General features: G+C 30.6%; 1 long non-coding RNA gene across 1 annotated transcript; it reads left to right on the top strand.

Moving 5' to 3' along the window:
- Window positions 1-1,497: 1,497 nt before the first annotated feature.
- Window positions 1,498-4,302, top strand: LOC134241405 (uncharacterized). The gene is made up of 6 exons (XR_009986655.1): window positions 1,498-1,589; window positions 2,778-2,990; window positions 3,134-3,202; window positions 3,427-3,517; window positions 3,692-3,806; window positions 3,989-4,302. It is a non-coding gene; the product is annotated as an uncharacterized LOC134241405 (long non-coding RNA).
- The last annotated feature ends 12,027 nt before the right edge of the window (window positions 4,303-16,329 follow it).

Consider the following 16,329-nt stretch of genomic DNA (forward strand, 5'->3'; position numbering starts at 1 on the left):
ACTGCTTGTGACGTTTGGCACGAAATAATGCATCATGACCCGACTTAGTAGTAGACAAATGGCGACAATAGTGCAGAAATATATAACATTGGCATGTCTGTATATGGAGTTGCATGGGATAAAAAGTTGAATACATATCAAAAAAAGGAAAGAAAACTGTATCATCTGTTCATCATTAATAGATTATCTATCCTAAAAATTACTGTTAAAACTCAAGTTACAAATTCCGATGTGATCATCTTGACAAAAGTTTGGCAAGCTGGCTGTCATTTTACAATTCCAGACTGAATTTTTAAAAAAATGTAATGTATGTTGGAATAAAAAAAAGCAATCTCGCGATATTCGAATGTTAAATTTGAAGCGGGTTCCCAAAGGTGTAATGGGTACCGCAATGGATTTTCACGCTGGCGACCCGGATTCGATCCCCCGTGTGTCCGATTTTTAAAATCACTTTTTCAGTTTGATTTTACGTTGTTTTTTTCTGAATCAGACGGAAGACCTCTCGTTGCTCGCAACGAGTTTCGTTTCTAGTTATTATTATTATTATCAGATAAAAGAGATCAGAGTGAAATTGTAATTCAAAAACGTCAACATGAAAAGCAAAACGAACCCATGCTAGGACCTTCATTTTATTGATAAGAAATATCGACGACGTTTCATCGTTTGGCAATATTCATTTTCATTCCTACATTCACTCTATATATCCCTTTCAACTCGATTTATCAGATAGCCCAAAGGCTGGTACATCTGTTTCCTATTTGATATTTTACTAGAAATAGACCGAGGACATGGTCCATAGTTGATACTGACAGGAAAAAGATCATTTTCAAAGCCCTTATGTGCCGAGTACAGGTCTAAATTCGTTGACCTTCATCTGCGAGTAACTCAATATGTGTAAAAAAAAATCTCGAAGGACCGTTTAACAAACAAACAAACACCCGTAGATATATTTTACCTGAGTTGTACACTGTTGTGCTTATATGTAACGATGTTTCTCGGTAACATATAACCCCCAGCCCACCCCAACCCCACATTCAAATAATACGTTAGCTTTAGTGAAATGGTTTGATGGTAGACGGCAGAACAATACTATCGCTTGTAGTACCTATAGCTAGATCTTCTTTTAAGAGAGTTATGTCTAACATATTGTAAATTGAAAAAAAAATGTTGTTAAACAGTATCATGATGAAACATAGCTCAAAAGCCTAAAGATTAAGCAAAATAAATTTAAAATAGAAACATCGCTTTTAACATTTTATTTCAAATTCTAAATTTGAGGGGTTTTTTTCTTTTATGTTTTTTAATATAATTCTTTAATTTTAATTTCAGTTCAGTTTACTTTCTCCTGTGGGTCTCGTTCCATGGCGCCAACCGTTTCAGTTGAGTAGGTTCAAAGTTCATATATAAAAATATAAAGCTTAACTAACATACATTTAGACCCTATGACCCCACAAACATTCACAAAAAAAGGTTCCTGATTGTCATTTTTTTCTACAGATTAAATGAAGTAAAGTGGTGTCTTAGAGATGCACTTGCAATTCAAAATGAATTGGCTGAACAACGCTGCCCTTACGACAAGATTCAGAAAGGTTTTAATTACTATCAAGATTATAAATTATTCAGGACATTCCTTTAAATTCATAAACATAATAAATAATGATTTTATTTTCTTTGTATTTCACATAATTGAATTCTTTTGATGAAAGGAACGTAATAAATCGGTTTAGAAAATACATAGTTTATATAGGAAAGTGTGCTTTTCTAGAGGAGCAAAGTAATAAAACGGATATGAAATTTTGATTGCCTTTAAAATTAGTTCATATTTTATAACCTATGTGTTATAACTTCTTCACAATGACTGTCTAAATCAAAAGAGCATTGGTCTGCCTGACGAAACTTTTAAATTTTGTTCAATTTATTGTAATTTTTCAGGAGAAATTGTCTTTTTTTTCTACACTTGTTTATAATGAATGAATTCATTAATTCCCTAAGTTATATGGTTTAATAATTCCTTCTTAAGTTATACCGTTTAGTTAACCTCGGTTGGAACATTTTACGTCTTTTATAATCCATGTTTATGAAGTGTAGACTTCCCAACCCAGGTCATTCCGAGTAACTCGGTAGCTTTAAAACTGATTTCCTTAAAGCAATATGAGCTGCAACTTTGATGTCGGAAATTTGTGTTGAAAAAATGTAATAAACTATTTTAATAATAGAAAATAAGAACATTTATAAACTTCTGTCGTGCATATTAGTGATGGAAGAACTATTTGTGTGCTTAGATCGAAGCAAAGTTACATTATTGTCATCCTGTACCATATTTATTTCTAATATAATGCTATTAGTTACACAGTCAGTTTGTGACCTAATACGGAGTCAAACAGAGTGTGAAATGGAACTCCGTACTGGGCGAGGCGAAGCAAACCCTTTCTTAGCCATTTTTATTTACAATAAGAACGCCTGGAACGGAATGTGTGCCCGATTTTCATATTACTCCTTGACGGCGACGTAATACGAAAAATTTCAGGGCGTCATGTGATTAGCTTTTATCCAATCAGTAATCTACAAATTTGTCTGAAGCGGAATAATATACATTCCATTGCAAGGAATTCATTTCTCTACAAAAATTTTATCCTTTCTTTAAGTCTTATTCATCATAAAGGTTTAAATTACATACAAATTCATCGGAAAAGCACAATTTAATAGCAAAATAAAATTTTCAAAAATGCTGCTCATATTGCTTTAATACATTGTTTTTTTTTTTCTTTTTGATGTAGGTGGGAACTGCACAATGCACTGCAAAGGAACGTTTATAGAGAACAACTCACTCTATGATGAAGAGAAAATCTGTGTGAACTTCACACTTAATTTACCTATGTTTACAAATCTTCATGAGAATACGCCTCCAACTTTCCATAAAAAATATTGTAATATACCAAAGTGCATATATGACTGGTTCTCTGTTACATGTACTTTTCCGAAACAAACAGGTAAGATGCATTTTTCATATCATATTTACATAATTACAATAACCTGTTTATTTAATTGCTGCTGAAAAATAGAAAAGTACATTGAAAATAACCATCTCCATTTTTTAACTGCATTACAAAATATCTTCATGTTCTTTTTTCAGATATTGGAAGTGAAATTGGTAGCGCAGACATAAATATGAACAGTGAAATACAGGAATATGAACAAAAGTGTATGCATGCAATATATAAATTTAAAATGTTTTTACCCGGAGTTAATTTTTAAAAATATTTTCAATTTTATTGATAATTACAATATTCTATTCATTTATCTATTTAATGATTTTATTTTAACCATTTTGGGTAATATGGGATTGTATATGTATGCATATGTTTGTGTGATTTCATGCTTGTGAATAATTAAAGCTTTATCATGAAAACAATATACTATTTTCAGACTTATTAGTGGCTTTTGCTTGTGTGGTAGCGGGTTGTATTATTGGAGTATTGTTAACATTGACTGGTCGTCGCTGGTAAGTTAAATTCTTGTAAGCAATAAAGAGATTTACATTGTATTATTGTTCTGTTATAAATCACACTAATCAAGATAAGATGTAATTATATAATATTTTAAACATTTGTTAATTACTAACGCATTAATCATATATGTTGGGCAAATGTAAATATTAAGTGTCCAATAAAGTCTTTTTATGTGTACTTAGCACCAATCATAGACAAACATCACCATCATCTGCCGATCAAAACCAGACAATCCAGAGAACCGGAGAATCAATAGATAACCTTTATATGTACTGCGATATAGAAGATACTGCGAGGGTACCTTTATATATAATTTTAAATTATTTGATGCCCTCGTATCAGAGAAATTATAGATCTTATGAATAAAAGACTTCGTCGAATAGCTGTTCAATGAAGTAGCGGATAAATCGAAATGTTTATTTTATTTCTATATAAATTCAACTGTGACTGATATGAGCATTTATTTTCATTTCAAGCAGATATCAGAAAAAGGAGTTCAAGTACCATCACTTAAAGACAAGAGTCCATCAAGTATGTGATCAGGGACCTCCAATGTTTATCATCTTCTGAATGAGAAAGGGAGTCCTATTGATTCCCTGACATCCACTGTAGGAACAACGTCACGTGGAGGAAGTACATCAGAAGATAACTGTCATAACACAAGTTTGAGAGAAAAGAACTCGGCAGCTAAAACGAGCACTGTGGAACAGGCATTTGAAACAGGAAATGAAAATAGAAATTATTTTCAACTTGAAATGAAACCAGAAGATAGTCTAGATATTTGAGAGGTCTATTGGGTTTTCATTGTTTTTTAATATTGCAGAAATGTTTTGCCTTATTTACAATGCCCTGTATTTTTGCATCCTTGCAAGGCGTTATTTTGTATTTTTTAAAATTCTCAAATTATACTTTTATAGTAACGACCTTCTAAACATGTATTAGTTGAGTCATTGTTTGTTTGCATTGCTTATATGATTACGTGGCATGTACGTTGATATTAAACATAATAAAATACATTTATTTTGATGTCAAATATTATCAAGAGATTTTAAAGAGAGAATTTTTAGGATAGAAAAAGATAAAAAAAAAAATATGATTGACTGATTGGACATAAAGAAGATGTTTGAATTTCTGATTGACAATATCTATGTTCCAACAATGTGTTGGAATTCCCATGAGGTACCAATTGCGCACCGTTGTTAGCAGATTTATTTTTGTAGTCATATGAAGCAGAATTTGTACAGAATCTTATGTATGAAAAGAAAAAACATTTGATGTTGCCTTCAACTCGACATTTAGATATAACGAAGACGTATTGTCAATTAACAGTGGTAATTTCCATTCCAATGTCGATACGATATATCCAGGTGAGCTTGAGATAAAAGATACCACGGAGTCCGACACATCTGTTTTCATATTTGAATATTTTATTCGAAAAAGAGGTTAATGTTTATCTAAAGGCTCTATGATAAACGTGATGACTTTCTATCGTCAGCTTCCCCTTACTTATACAGCAATATACCTTAATCACCTAGATACTGGGTTTGTATATCTCAGTTGATTCGATACGCAAGAGCATTCTCTACGTATGAACAATTTAGAAAGAGAGATAAATAATTGACAAATAAGTTGATGAAACAAGAATATTAACAGTCTCGTTTAAAGTCATCATTTAGTACAGTCTCGTTTCAAGTCATCATTTCGTAAGTTTTATTGTCGATACAATGACCTTGTCAGCAAATACATTTGATCATTGAGTCAAATGCTGACTGATATTTTTCATACAACTTGTTTGTCCATTATTTATGCTGCTCTGCTGCTATTTTGATCTAGAATACTGTTCGTATCTCTGTATGTTTCATTGTTTCTTTGTTTATCACTTCAGCGAAATGATATTAGCAACTAGTCTAGTCTGTACTTGCATGATAAAATTCTGCTTGAAGGAGAAAGTAACACATTTTCTTTTCTGCTTTATGAGTCTGAATATTAATTTTGCAAGCAAGACATGTGTTATCATTTATATGATGTACATGTATATGAAGCTTAATCTCCCATTTTAAACAATGCGTTTACATCCACCTTTACTTATTGGTCTAGATTTTCATTGGATTTCATTCAAAAATTTACGCTTAATTCAAATACCTTGTAAAATATTTTTATTACCTTTTTAAGCATTCAATGAATTTTTCTTTCGTTTTACCGGAAACATAATATTGACGTAAAACACATTTTTTCAAATTATTATAATGTTGAATTTTTGGCCGTCTTTAGACGTTATGGCTTACAAACGACTTGAGTGAGGGTGACAAGACATTATGCTTTGAAATTTGATTGTATGTATTTTCCTGCTTCAGAATATGAATATATACTTTAACAACATAGTTTAATCTTAGGAATAGAGATCGGCCATTGCAAAAACAAAATATTAGGTGAGGTCAGGTGTCATGGAGGAGTAAGCAACCCTTGTCGCTCGCTCCCGTTGTGTGTTCCTTGTCATAATTTATATGTAAACGTCAGTCAGAATTTGACCCTGATATGGTTATTGTATCGACCTCAAAATTTGAAAAATGATGACTTCAATTGAGACTTTTAAATTATCCTTGTTTCATCGATTTATTTATTGATAGTTTGCTTTTTTTAAAAATTAATCGTACGTATAAACTTGCTCTTGCGTGGAATTAACTGAGAGACATAAAGCCCGTATTCAGATAATAAAAATATGTTGCTACCTAGGTAATGGAATGTGATGTCACCAAGTCCATCATAAAGTTTTGTTGTTAAATTTCAATTTATATTTTAAAAAATGGTCTTTTATCATTTAGTAACAAAGTCGCATTTGGTAAAACAACATTTTACTCTCTTTTTTTTTCCTTTGACACAATTGATGATTACAGTCAAGTCATTACAAAGTCTTTTTACGGTAATATTTTTTCGAGTAGTGGGATTGAGAAATTTTTATCAAGACCTTTAGATATGAAATATTAATAAATTATTTTGGTACATTTTCCTCATGAGCATGAATTATCAAAATGAGTTATTGCAAATTAGTTTGAAGGTTTTAAATAATTTTAGTTTCTAGGTGTTCTACATGCGATCTGAACTCAGAAATAACTGGCTATTTTTACATTATCATTTCTGACACAGTTTCATAACTCATTTCACATGAAATTGAGTGTAAATATAGAATACTAGTATGTCATGTGAGATTTTAGGTAAAAATAATTTATTCGAAGGATTATATTAAACAAATAGGAAGGAGCTGTTTGAATATTGCTTGATCAAAGTTTAATTGCATGCGTGTTTTGCAATTATCTATCTATATCTTTGATAATTCAATATAAAAACATTTAGATCTAATGTAGCAGTGTCAATTATACGTATATGATATAAATCTATCTGTAGAAATTCCAATCACAATATTACTGTATACCCAACACTGTCATGCCATGATCACAAATTTAATGTTGAAAACTGTTACAGAAAATGTACTCATTACTTTTTAATTTTTTTAATCGTGTTTAAAAACTTTTTTAACCATGAACTTGTGAGAACAACGACATTTAGATATATCGACGACGTATTGTCAATTAATGATGGTAATTTCCATTTATATGTCGATACGATATACTGTCAATGTATTATATTTAGCGTTTACCATATTTGGCGGCAATTGACTTTTGAATTATAAGTTAGCGTAAATTTTATTTAGCGCATTTCTTCATATTCTTATTTATGTGTATACATGCAAGACATTTAGCGTTGTACTTGATTTAGCGGTTGTTGTGATCCGCCAAAGCCGCTAAAAAGAATACACAGCCAAATATGATACGTTTACAGAATCCTGTTGAGCTTGAGATAAAAGATACCACAGTGTCTGAGACATACTTGGATATTTTACTTGAAAAAGACATTAATTGTAATCTAACAACCAAGCTCTATGATAAACGTGCTTTATCGATCTGGTAAACGTAAAAAAATGCCAGTTCATAAGGCTACAGAAAGATAAGTTGATGCTCACAGGCTTTCGAAAGACCCTTTAAAAAATCAAACGTATAAACTATACGGCTATAATTATCAAGTCAGCAAATACTTTGGGAAATCTAGCTTTGGTCCGATTTTGACTAACAATTCGCACCAAAATAGCATAAAATTTATTTAGCATCAAAATATAGATAAGCAATAGCTAGATCAAGATTTTTTCATATTTCATACTTGTCTCAGATTTTCTCTTGAATACAATTCATAACTTCGACTTTAAAGACCACACATTTTCATATCTAACTTGGCAACGCAATATGATAGATTTATTTAAACTCTCAATCGAAAATTAATATAAATATTCAAATGACTTTGCTGGGTATGGAACCGTCAGAACTATTTAGATTTTTTATCGAAGTAAAAATGAATACATGTATATATAGTACTTTAACGAATAGGGTTAAATTCTTTGTTTTAATCCATATATAAATTCATGATTATCATGACTTTCGAAAATTGTTTGAACTGAAATTTGATCTCTATTTTTCCTGAAAATATTTTAAATGAACTAATTATTTGTTGAAATTAGTCAATATTGGCTTTTTTTTCATAAAAATTCGTCCTTGAACATACTATAAAACCTGACACAACAGGAAGTGTTTTACAGAAAAATAAAAAAAAAAGTTCTAATTATTATGTACACAGATAGCTAAGATCACTCGTTCTAACAGGTTCGCGGATAATGTAATTCTATCTGAAAGTGTATTTCAACTAAGCAGTAGTAAAATGGGAATCGATAATCAATATGTAGGTGGGTATTTATCTGCGAGGTAATTAATATTAGTATCTTGTCTTTCAGTCAGAAGGAATGGGGTCCAAAAGGTGATTTTTATCAAAATTTCGATGATGCTACTCAAACATGAATACCTAAATCGGAGAATGCTTTTTTGATAACTAAATTTGTTTTCTAGTCAAATTGTCCATCCCATGTAAAAAGCAATTTCAGTTAGAAAGTCTTGTATCTGTATTTCTAGGTTTCATGTTTGGCATCGCAATGAATTGCTTTTTGGAAGGATACTCGGGCCAGTTCGAAAGGTATGTTTAAAATGCATTTGATTTTATTTTTCTTACGCTGAAAATGATTTGGAATTTTAGAAAACATGTGAAAATACTCTTTTTTCCTCTTTATTTTTCAGTGAATTATGTTTAGAACAAGCTTTGCAAATCTATGTCCTATTGAAAGAATCTCAATGCCCTGACAGTTTCCTAGAACCAAGGCAATGTCTGATTAATATATTGACAGTGTAAATAAACCCTTCTTAGGACAAAACGACTTGTTGAAATTGTTATCATTATTTCTAAATTGCAAAATAAATAATTAAATCATGTCCCTTTTTCAATTTATCAATACATGTAAGCAAGTTTTTATCGTTAATTTTAGAGACCTGTGTTGGATTGTGCTTCATTTATTCTTTAGATATTGACAATTTAACAGGTCTGGACGATTAGTCAAAAACGATAAAAGTGTTATAAATATACATCATGTATACTTAATTATTTTCTGTCCAATCAGACAACATTTTTACACACGCCAAAACGCATTTAAAAGAACAAAAAGATAGCACGTGTTTTTGTTTGTTTGTTTGTTTTTTCCTCAAAAGATTTTTTCAACAAAAAAATGTTAAGAGGTAAGATGAAATCTTTTCAAGAATACGATATTCCCCACATTTTTACCGTGAACAACCTTGACATTTTTATCTCAGTAAAGAAAAGAAATAATGCATGATACAATGTAATCGTTTACGGAGGAATAAATCACACCAGCAAGTTTTTGTCATTTTCAATTATACCATTTACCAGAATATACTATGTGTCGGTAAGTATAATTTTGCTTAGCCGTCCGATTTTCATTAGTAATGTTTAAATTCCACTCACACAAGTGTTAACTTTATCGTGCGGACTATAAAGTGGTGTAAATCCTATGGTGATGCTTAATAATTTCAGGAAACTTTTAGAAAATTTAAAGTTTTTTTTTTACAAAAACCAAAGGCATTTAAACTTTTCAACTTCATACACAACTATTCCCCACAATAAGTCCAGGCTTAATGATATCATTGACAATGAAAATGGCACTCGTGAATTTACTTAGCCTGTCATTGGCCATAATTTGCAAAATCATTTTGAAAGAAAAAAACATTCTCATTGTACACAAAAGTGCTGTAAAGTTTACATCAAAAGAATGATTGAGTTACTGTTTTACAATATCTTAGTAGTTTTTGAAAACCAGGTTTTCCAATAGTCTATTTACGAGGGGTGATCTAAAAGTTCACGAACTAATTGAATAACTTCCATAACAGAAATGATATTTGGTTTCAGTGTTAATTGTATTTTAAATTAATCCTCTCCAATTTTAATGCACATCTGTCACTGTTCTGCGCATGCGCGAATCACGTGATGTAGGCGGTCACGTGACCCCCTCCTTAGCGTTTTGTCACGAAAGCTGAAAGATTTTCCTGACTTTTATATTTCTTTCCATATAAGTTAATTTTGATAATAAAAACAGTTCATTTATCAGAAATGGTCAAATCTCGGCAACAGAATAGGTTGATAAGAATATCCTTTCAAAAAATAAGCTTGGCGACCATCAAAACCCAAATCTTCTGTCTCGAGAGAGACGTTTATTCAAGGTGGATAAAGAATGGATGCCTTCTTCTTATCATATCTTATATGTTTTAAATCTAAAGTAAACGATACCTTAGGTATTTAATAATTATATTATTGTTAAAATATTCAACAATTTTTCAAATTGTAAATTGGACGTCTTTGATAGCAAATTGCTTAAGGACAGATGACACAAACAAACTTTTGTCAAATAATTTGAAAATAACAACTTGGGTCATGTTTAAATCAGTAAAATTAATAACTTTCTCCGAGTACTTTTTAATTTTTAATTCAAATTTGCATAAAAATGGAATTTGAAGTGAAAAATATTTGTATAGATTAATAAGGATAGTTTCAGGAGGGCAGACTTTTGAACATCACAGAAAGTTTACAATTTCTTAATATTCTAGAAATTTATTAATAGCATCATTTGCAATTAAATTATTCCAAAAAATATATACCAATCCAGGCATCCATTTTTTCGTTTGCATCATCTGTCCTTAATAAAAAAAAAACCACACCTCCTTTTAAACTTGCTTTCACTGGGCAACATAACAAGTATCATTTTTAACTATCTGCTTTCCTTCACTAAAACGACCAATCCAATCATTGATTGAATTTATAGGAAGTCATTTGTCTTAGTAAACTGTGTACAAATTATTAAACGTTACTTTCAAGGGATTTTTAAGATATACAATAAATTTTACAGTCGTTTTTTAAAGGAGTACGACTGAAACAACCATTTTTTGTCACAAGTGACCTACATAGCGACGTCATTTTCAGATTGTGACGTCATAAACAAGGAGCAAAACTTTATTCAGCATATGCTATTAATAGAACTTGTGTATGGCTATGTGTGTACCAAATTGCTTTCTAATTGAATTGTGGTTTTGTAGATATAGAGATAGTTCGCGAACTTTTTGATCACCTCTCGCAAATTCCCATTGGTACCAAATTTGCCAAGATCTATTTTTGTATTCATTTGAAGCAGAATTTGTCCAAGATCTTATTTGTGAAAAGAAGAAAACACTTGTTGTGGCCTTCAACTCGACATTAAGATATATCGATGACGTATTGTCAATTAACAATGGTTGTTCCCATTCTTATGTCGATATGATATATCTAGGAGAGCTTGAAATAAAAGATACCACAGAGTCTGACAGATCTGTTTCATATTTAGATATTTTATTCGAAAAGACGCTAATGATAATCTAACAACCAAGCTTTATGACAAACGAGCTGACTTTAACTTAACAATTGATATCATTGTTTCAGAAACATGTATAATTAATTCACTACTCTCGTTTACAAAATGTTCATACGTAGAGCATTTTCTTGCGTATCAAATCAACTGGGAGATGTAAACCCGTTATGTAGATGATGAAGTTTATTGCTGCATAAATTAGAAAAATTGACAGCAGTCTCGTTTAAGGTCATCATGTCGTTTCAGATTCAATGCTAGATAAAATGACCTTGTACAATTTATCAAATGCTGACTACTGTTTTCATGCTTATTGTTTCCAAATCATGAAAAGGGGCACACGGCGGGTGTGACAAATCAACTAAGTCCTCCATGGTACACAGGAAAAATGTCCACATGTGTTAAACATATGTTTGGTTTCACATGTGTTCAACACATGTTTTATACATGTAATACATGTGTGTAAATAAACACATGTAAAATATGTGTTTCATTTATATGTAAAACATATATAATATACACATGTTATACACCTGTGAGATAATATATATGTCAAACACATGTTTTTCACCACACATGTATAACACGTATTATATATATGTAATATATGTGTGCGAAAATACAGATGAATTATACATGTTTAATTTATATAAAATATATGTGTATTCATAAACACATGTTATACACATGTTAAGTTTTATCTCATATGTGTGTGTACATTAATTCAAAAGAATTTGTAAATGTTAGTAAAATTTTACTCATGTAAAGTTTTACTTTGTTTACCCCCCCCCCCCCCCTTCCCTTCTAAAAAAAACTTTCACAATTTTTTTTTTCTGTAATAATGCATTTATCAGACAGCATTGATAAAGGATGAATTCATTTTCTTTTCATTTTAAATCTTTTGGGCTTGGCTTACTTCTTGAGTAAAATTAAAATAATTCCGTATTTGTCTCCGGGCCGGTTTTGTCTTTTATCGGATGAAAATGTACGTCATTTTTGACGTCACTGCTGCAGCAGACGTGCTGGGTGTATTGGAAAGGTAAGCCTAAGTGATCTCCAAACAATTTTTAAAAGACTTTTAATTCATATTGTTTAAATATCATTTCATTATAGTTACAGGTGCGTATGAACTTTCTATAAACATGTAATACTCTTATCATTGTGACTTGTCATGCATTTCGTAAACCTAACGATTACCGTGATCTGTAAGTAATTTTGGTGAAAAATGTTTCTGACTGAATGTAAGCATGGGCACTGGAAGTTAATGTAAACATATAGTATGTGTATGTATAAAAAAGACCCTTCTTTTTTATACATATATACACATACTATATTATTTATATTAACTTCCAGTGCCCGTGAATGTAAGCGGTTAACACAGTTACATGTTAGGCTAAAGGCATTACTATTTTTTATAATTTGTATACAGGTAAGTAATTTTGGATGAATTTGTTTCTGAATGAACGTAAACATTACATGTTAGGCTATTTTTTAAAGGCATTATTGGTTTTCCTTACGAACTGATATGAAAGTGAAAGTAGAAACCTTGAAACCATTGTGACTGTCATTTCTTTAGTGTTTATGTATGTTAAGATGACTGTCAAGTCGATTCTTTCATCAACTTAATAACAAGTGTTTGTTTTTATGGCCTATAGATGCATGCAGTAACTTGAGTTCAGTGTCACATTGCTGCGTCTAAAAAGCCCAAACTGCAAAGCTGATAAGACTGGCGATTGATCCTAAAGCTGATTTGACAGAGGATTGCATCTTCACGATATTAAAGGTAAAAATAAATACTACTTGCAATAAAAAATCAAAGTAAACATCTGTAATGACTCCTTCATGACAAAATATTTCTTGATACATTGTAATTTCTTTTTGTTCCTTTAAAATTCTACATTTGTTGTTTGCACGACTTCATAAATAATAAGTCCAACTCAATGCTACAATAATTTTATTCTATATTATAAAACAGTTTTAATCCAGTGCACTTTTAAAATATGGAAAGTATGAATAGAATTTGACGGCTTTAAAAGCTATGAAACTGGTACATGTAGTGTAAATGACTTCAGGGGGGAGGGGGGGGGTATTGAATTTTTGAATTTCAGTTAAAAATTAATAATAACAGTTACATCCAACTTTCAAGGTACAAGTACATGTGCATGTGTTGATTGTTGAAAGTACATCAGCTACATGTGTAGCTAATCCACTGGATATTTACATCTATAATGTACTGGTATTCATTACCTGACATTTATTATTTTTTTCCAACACTAGAGAACATAGTTTCTGGTAAAATGTAAGATATTAATTAAGACTATTAAGAACCTACAAACATGTACTCTCTCTTTTTTTGTAGTTGTAGTTTTGTAGTTTGATTAAGTTTTTGTTATGCTTAGAAGATATCTACTGCATGAATATTTGTTTTACAGACCAATATACAGTCAGCGTCTCATAAGAATAAATCCCAAGATCCAAGACTTGCTTAAAAGCTTAATTAAGGTAACTACACACTGTTAAATCAATTTTGTTATATTCTTCCCAACAATGTTTGGGCTATCCTGGAATCACACTGTCTATTTTTGTGCCTGTCTACTTCTCTGTAGTATTTTTTGTCCAAAAATAAAATATTTGTGTCAGAATTTTCTTAATTTTTGGCAATATGAATTAGTAATACTGTTTGAACATTCCAAATTTAATTGTCAAAATCAAAAAAAAAATGCTTTTTATGACTTTATTATGAAGCATATCTTCCAACAGTGTAATTGTCTTGCAAATTACATCATAGGATTCCACAAAACACCTAGTATAGCATATATATAACATTAGTTTTATCTCTTATCATATCTCTGTTGGTGAATTGGGCATACATTTGTTTGCTGAACTTTAATATTACTTGTAGAATTGATTTTGTAATTTAAGAATTGTTTTATTTTTACTTTTGAAATTTTTGTAGAGACCATTCTGTGCCACAAAGAAATTGTTCAGGAAAGGGAGAAATGGTGGATTTGCATTTTGGGTACAGTTCAAAGAGAGTTCAAAATGGTCAAGCTCATGGAAGATCAGAGGGAGGACAACTGAAGAAAACTGAAAGATACAGAAGGAAAAAGAACATGAAAATATATGAAATAATTGTGAAATTGAGAGGATGTACACAATCTTGTCTGCATTTGACCTGTAAAGATTTAATTCCCATGCTGTATGCTGTAATATCAAATAACTTGATTTTTCATAAATTTACAATAGAGAATACATGACAAATGTTATATGTGATATTTCAATTTTGCTTTGGACACTTTCATGTCAAATCATAAAAATTATAAAGAAGTACATGGACTAATTATGTTATTCATTTGTACATGTATGCATGTTTAACTATTTAATCATTTTGTGGAAATCTTATAATTGTACTCAACTTAGAATATGTAAAATATATGTATCGACAAATGCTACTGACTTGTTTGTATACTTTCCTGTTTAGAAAGTACACTGAAAAATAATTATTTCTCTTGATGAAAATAATTTATCAAAAAAGCTGTGTAAGCATTTTAAGATATTAATTTTCAAATATTTAACTCATGAAGATAGATCATTGGAATTTAATGGATTTTCATCTAAAGCAGAAATATCTGATTTTTAAATGTGTACAAGAATGTGTTTTTCCTTGTGATAAATATTGAAAGAGAACACATGTAACTATTTCATATGACTTACATATGCTGCCCTTTTCGTATGATTCACATATGTGGACAGACATGAAAAAAGTATAAGAATGATAATAAGTACAACAGTAATATTATACATGTATAATTCACATATAAAGTATAACATATATAAAACACATGTTTAACACATGTTTAACATGTATAAATACACCGTGTGTTTATTTTTACACATGTTAAACACATGTGAAACATATGTTTAACATGTGTAAAAATAAACACCCTGTACATGTGTGCTCCTTTTATGTGTTTTACATGTGTAAAAAATATATGTTAAACACATGTTTAACATATGTTCAACACATATGGACATTTTTCCTGTGCACAGGAAAAATGTCCATATGTGTTGAACATATGTTAAACATGTGTTTAACATATATTTTTTACATATGTAAAACACATAAAAGGAGCACACATGTATAGGGTGTTTATTTTTACACATGTTAAACATATGTTTCACATGTGTTTAACATGTGTAAAAATAAACGCAATGTATATTTATACATATGAAACATGTGTTAAACATGTGTTTTATATATGTTATATTTTATATGTGAATTATACATGTATAATATTACTGTTGTACTTATTATCATTAGGGTCTTCCGTCTTCAGCGGAAGACCCTTCTATTATTCTTCGGTTTCTTTTTTACCTTTATTAAGGTCTTCCGTCTTCAGCGGAAGACCTTCTTGTTATTCTTAGGTTTCTTTTCCACTTTTATTATTCTTTTTTTTCTTACCTATTTTGTGCACGCGATTTCTCGAAAACGGCTCGATGGATTTCCATGAAACTTTCAGGACTTATTTTACATTACTTGAACCTTATGCGTTTTTTTCCGATTTGATGACGTCACTTCCGGTTTGGAGATATTGCCGATTTTATGATTTTTGAAATGTCAGTTTGCCCGCAGACTTTCTCAATAATGGCTCAAGATAGAAACATGAAACTTTCAGGTATGATAGACCAAAGTCTGTAGATATGTATAACGTATTTCATTTTAATCGGAAGTGCCGCACGTCGGCACTCGCTATGGCGCAAAAATGGTCCTATCGCGAATTTCAAAATTTTTACCAGATTTTCTACGATATCTTTTTACCTGGAAATATTTTGTTAAAACATATAGAACAAAAGAAGTGTAGAATTCCAAGATCTTTCAAATAATATCTCGGAAAAAGGGCTAGCCCCTAAAATTAGGGGCTCAGAGGGGCCGAACGATTTTTCTTTATATCTCAAAAAGTATTGAGAATTTGTAATACA

The sequence above is a fragment of the Saccostrea cucullata genome, unplaced genomic scaffold (assembly GCF_032062105.1).
Source record: "Saccostrea cucullata isolate Sc308-1 unplaced genomic scaffold, CSIRO_AGI_Scuc_v1 ctg13961, whole genome shotgun sequence".
NCBI lineage: Eukaryota > Metazoa > Mollusca > Bivalvia > Ostreida > Ostreidae > Saccostrea > Saccostrea cuccullata.